The following is a 6,102-nucleotide window of genomic DNA, read 5'->3' as shown; positions in this document are numbered from 1 at the left end:
ATTACTCTTATCTGTATGACCAAAAATGACGAAGTATTTTAAGAGAAAATGATCTCCATCTGTCATGCAGTAGCCCAAGCACGCTGTTCAGCTAACGATTTGTCCGTCACGGACTGCGTGATTTCGCCACTTCATGTGGCTTTTTTTTTTTCTGCGACTAAGCGACTAATAAAATTTTGGTCCACCAAGCATCTTCTCGTCGACTATTAGGGGGCAGCCCTATAAATAATATATAAATATTATTTATTATAATATATACATTTTATGCATCTTATTTTATTTCAGTTAAGTTTTAAGTGTGTGTGTGTGTGTGTGTGTGTGTGTGTGTGTGTGTGTGTGTGTGTTTGTGTGTTTTTGTGTGTGTGAGATAACCCTGGTCCAGTGATATTTTAAAAATGTCATTAAGATGCTATTACAGTTTTTATTCATTTGTATTAATTGAATGAATAATTTTTTGGATAGAGTAGCTTGTTACTGGAGAAGCTGAACTGTGATGTAGTACATCTCGTGAGTGTGTGCTGGTCTGCGGCGTCTCATTCTGTCGTCGTCTGATGTGTTTGTGACATTTGTATTCAGCGCAGACTGGAAATCCATCATCATGCAGATCACAGGTGTACTGTATTTGTCATGTATTCTGAGAGTGTGAGCCGCTGAGAAACACCTCAGACGTGACCTTCACCATCAAACACAGCACCGGATTATTATTTACTGCACAAAAGTAGCAGAACACTCTTCTGAAATGCAATATTATTCCCATGAACTGAACAGACCCAATGAGAATACTGAATAGGGAAATTCATAATGCTGTAAATGCATGAAGTGTTATTTGTTTTCAGACCCTGTTGGTCTCTCTTGTGATTTCTGATTTTTCATGTTTTGACATTTTCATTGTGGCATGTTTATCTTCATTAACCCTGTAGTTTCTGTCATTCAGGTCATATTTTTGTGTAGTTTTGTTGATGGATTGTTGACAGTTATCACAACTCAAGCATGTGTCATCAGTATAATTCAATGAGCTACTAATTCATAACAGATGAATTAGAGTTTGAATGATGCATGACCTTTGACATCAACAGAAGACATGAGAAGTGTTTCTCATTGCTTTAGTTCAGACTTTAAGTTCAAGTCTGACTTAACTATACAATGGTAGATTATTTGTTTTTTATTATTATTACATATATTATTAATAATAATAATTATTATTATTATTATAATGATAATAATTAAAATTAATAATTGTAATTATTGCAATTAATTTAATTGCTCCTCATAATAATAATAATTATTATTAATTATTATAGTAATTATAAATAGTGATGTTAATAATTATTCCTTATAATACTTATAATTAATTATAATTATTATGCATTATAATTAGTAATTTGATATTTAATTAAAATAAATAAAAAATTATTAAAATAAAAATGATGTGATAAAAATTTTATTTTAATAGTAAACATTCTAATAATAATTTTAAAAAAATTTAATAAATAAAATTTATTTATTTAGTCTATTTATTTTCATTATATCAAATATATGTTCATTATTTGTATTTATTTTAGTTTTCCCCTGCTGTCTGTGACCCACAAAAGCTGCTGATTTGATTATTATGAATATTATGAATATGGTTCATTCTAATTCAGTGTTTGCTGTTTATGCATTTGCACACTTGTTGATTATCCTATTCAGTATATTTCATATTAAAGGGGACATGACATACACACAGTTTCACCCAATCTCATGTTAATCTTGAGTACCTATAAAGTAGCATTGCATCCTTCATATCCCCAAAGAGTCTTTAGTTTTATCATATTTATAAAAGAAAGACAGCTTTACGATTCTCTCCAACTCTTTAACAGTGTAAATAACTCAGCATGCATGAAATAGCATCAGACTCCCTCTTTAATTCATGTGCATTCCTGAGATCATGGGTTTGATTCGCAGTGAATGCATGAACTGATCAAATCTACGGCTTTAATGCAATGCAAATCACTTGGGATACATGCATCTGCCAAATGCATTACTGCAAATGTAAATATTTTGAATATATTGGGTCTATGCAGCTCATGGTAATATTAATAGAGATTCAGGGTTTGATTTTTGAAGACTAGTGTTTGATAAGCATGCTGTTTTAGGTCTTCATTTAATGTCCTGAAGCAGAAACACAGATTTCTCTCTTTATTTCTCTCTTCGCATGCATTTGTGTGTTTTCTTCTTTTGTAAGCCATAGAGTTCAGGAGGAGAGGTTTAAGATAACGATGCTAAGAGACTGGTTTGAGTCGCTGTCCTCACGTGAAACTGAAAATCACTGATGTGGAGGGAGAAATAAACACGTGAGGAGATAACGCACCATTCACAGCAACATCTGTGTGTTTCTCAGCGTCTGCCGTCGCTAATGGACATAAAATCTGACAATAGTGACATTTTCTGAGTAATGAAGTGAGTGCGTTTCAGATGGACACATTTATTGACGCCACAAATGCACTCGAGTGATTTTTTTCCTTCAGGCGCACTGGAAAGGCACAGTTTGAGCTGTTTAGAGACTCGTTCGCTCATCTGTAGATCTTCTCATCATGCTCTGATTTCCATCAGTCAGATTTCAGATTCTCAACACGCCTAACTTTGCAGTCTGGTGGAAGTATTTGTTCACATGTGCGTTGCATGTTTCTCAAACTATATTTCATTGCATTAGTTGCTGCGTTCAGAACTTTGCCCATGTTTCATCGGGCTAATTTAACGAGCATCTACTACATGACAGGTGAACTGGAATATGATTAACACACAACCTTTGACATCAACAGTTATACGTCTTCCTGTGATAGTCTTCCTGAGTTCGTCTCCCTTGGTTCCTTGAAATAAAGTCCGTGATAAAGTATTCTCCAGCGTCTCCTCGTCCCTCGTGTGTGTGCACCCGTGACACAGAGATTCACATAGAAAACAGCTGTTTGGAATTTTAATAATATTTAATATTTTTACAGTATATTTGATCAAATACAAGCAGCCTCGGTGAACAGAAGAGAGACTTCTTTCAGAAACATTAAAAATCTTACCGACCCCAAACGTCACAGTATATGAAGTCAAATGGTCTTTATGAGTGTTTTGAGTGAGTATTTCTAACGCTTCATCTCACACTCCTGATTTCTCCAGTTCCAGACGATTACAATGGAAATCAATATGAAGTGAGTCTGTAAGTGAGAGTTTGATGATGGAGATTTCAGAGTAACTGTGGCTCGTCTGAAATGACATCCAGTAAAGTCCTTATAAACCACCTGATCAAAATATGCAATCATAGAAACGCTCAGTTATTGTGCCGTATGACCATATAAACACACACATTCAGTCTCTTTCAGATGCTTTTATTCATTTAGACTCATATACAATAGAGGGATTGTGCATTGCTGTAAATACAGTCTAGACCAGTGGTCTTCACTATTTTTTTCATGGGAGCCTTTATGAAATATCTGTATTGACTGCATGATCATATCATCGTATTATTTACTGCCAGGGGAGCCACAAAGTAAAGCTTGGCGAGCCGCATGAGGCTCGCGAGCCGCGCAATGAGTAACACTGGTCTAGACTATGTTTCTCATACAGTACAAAAGAATAGAAAAACTATGTTTTACTCACTGTTTTTGCATCTCATCTACAGCCTGACTCTGCATTCAGAAATGTCTTCACTTTAACGGCTCGCATAACTTTTTAGGTGATTTTCATTTTCTGCATGTTTTATTCTTGCGTTTATCTGCAAGTATATTTTATATAGTTCATGTTTCAGCAGATGCACTGCAAAAAAACTAGCTTCTTATTTAGTATGTTTGTCTGGCTTTACAGTACAAATATCTAAAAATGATTATATCAGCATACATTGACTTGAGAAGCAAAATGACTTTGAAGTCTTGTTTTCTGGAAAGCGTGTTAAAATTAAGCAAATTAACGTTTTTTTTTTAGGTGCATTTTATTTATTTATTTATTTTTCCTTTAATAAACTGCAGCAACTGCAATATAATAAAAGACACAAATCTTCAAAAAATAGTTAAATATATCCATTAGAATAAATAATAATTACATGTATTGTATAGGCAGATTGGCTATTTGATTTGGTGGATGAAATTATTGTTATTGTTGTTGTTAATTAAAATAATAATTTAATGATGTGTATTATTATTATTATTTTGATGCATAATAGTAGATATCAATTTTACTAAATAGTTAAATGTATTAATAAACAGAATAAATAAATGACTCAATTTATCATATAGGCTTAATGGACTATATTACTTGGTGGAAGAATTGTTCATCTTCTATTTCTTCTTCCTCTTATTATTATCAAATATTGCAGCAGCGTTATTGGTTTTCACTATTTAAAACCCAAATGGACTTTGGAGGATTCATTATGTCCTCGTCTCAGCTCTGACCCCAACAGCAATAAAAATGATTGTGCAATATCTCTTTTACGACACTGAAAATTCATAACGTTTCAGTGGCGTCCTGAAGGAGGAATAAAAGCAAAGCCGAGGATTTGTGCAGTCTCCTTTATCAAATGTTTATTATAAAAAGATAGTTCTGGATATAAGCTATGATTAGATAAAACCATTGTAAGAAAGGCTGTGGTAAAACCAGTGTAAAACTTTACTTTAAGAGGCTTGTATTTTTTTCTCCTTTTATTAAACGGCAGCAATATAATAAAAGACGCCAATATTCAATAGTTAAATGTATTAAAAATAATTAATAATTATTTATTATACAGGCAAATGGATATTTTACTTGGTGGATAAATTAATTAAATTAATAATACATGTATTATTATTATTATTACTATTGTTATTATTAATTAGAATAATAATTTATAGATTTATTATTATTAACTTTAACTTTTATAAAAAATATTTTATTTTTATAATTTATATTTATTTATTTTGTAATTTATTATAAATGGATACTTGGTGGATAAATAGTTTTTATTATTGTTGCTGTTTAATGATATTTATATTATCATTATTATTATTACTATGTTATTGTTTATAGATGTCAGTTTTAGATATACATTAATAATAATTGCATAATAATAGATTTGCAAAGTGGTTTACTAAATGGTTAAGTATTAATAAACCGTAAAAAAATCAATTGTATATATAGACTAATGGACTGTAATTGTTTATCTTTTAATTATTATTATTATTATTAAATACTGAATATTGGTTTCTTTTGTATTGCATGATCACATGGATGATGACGATGACGATGACGATGATTTGTTATTTTTTTATTACAATGCTGCTGCTGTTGTTGTCATTAATACTCATAATAACAATAATAATAATAAATATTGAACATTAATATCTTTTATATTACATGGTTAATTGGATTATCTGATAAGTATATTATATTATATTATATTTTAACATGAACATTGTAAAATATAATAAATGCAAGTATTTTTCTTGCATTTCTCTCATTTGTCGTCTTGTGGTCAAATCAGTGCATGGTGTTTGTTGCATCAGTGTGTGAAAGTGTGTTTGATGCGATCGGCTGATGTTTGTGACTGTAGTTTAGCTGATGTCTCCTGACAGCGTTTGCCGTTGTTTCTCGTATAAGGGGCTAATCTGCAGCCTGATATTGGCGAGCGCTAACGGCCCCACAGGAAGTAATAAGCGCGGCGCGGGGCTTTATGTGCTTTATTGAGCCTCGTATAGAGCCGGCGCTCTTATTACGCCCCGCGTGACTAATGCACACGCTTGCCTTTTATATGCACCTTGTTTTTATATCCCCCTTGTTTCTGTCTTTGTGAGGAGCAGGAGCTGGGCATCCTGGGTAAATTGGGCAGATATTTCATGCGTTTGGAGTGACGTGACGCTGCTTTATGATTTCACAGGCTCAACCCTCATAATGCATTCAAAATCTCCATACAGTTGTTTGCATCCCGGGTCCATTTGGACCTGAAGAATTGTTATTTAAAGGGGTCATATGATGCTATTTTAAAGATCATTATTTTGTGTATTTGGTGTAACAGAATATGTTGACATGCTTTAATGTTCAAAAAACACATTATTTTTCAAATACTGTACATTATTGTAGGTCCTCTATGCCCCGCCTCTCTCAAAC

General features: G+C 32.5%; 1 protein-coding gene across 1 annotated transcript in view; it reads left to right on the top strand.

Moving 5' to 3' along the window:
• The window catches only part of LOC107719830 (F-box/LRR-repeat protein 17-like), an 87,509-nt gene that overhangs the window by 11,872 nt on the left and 69,535 nt on the right, over positions 1-6,102 (top strand). The window lies entirely within an intron of this gene.

Source organism: Sinocyclocheilus rhinocerous, unplaced genomic scaffold (assembly GCF_001515625.1).
Source record: "Sinocyclocheilus rhinocerous isolate Xijiao unplaced genomic scaffold, SAMN03320098_v1.1 scaffold1412, whole genome shotgun sequence".
Taxonomy (NCBI): domain Eukaryota; kingdom Metazoa; phylum Chordata; class Actinopteri; order Cypriniformes; family Cyprinidae; genus Sinocyclocheilus; species Sinocyclocheilus rhinocerous.
Note: the sequence above shows the minus strand (reverse complement) of the source record. Positions and strands in the feature narration are given on the sequence as shown.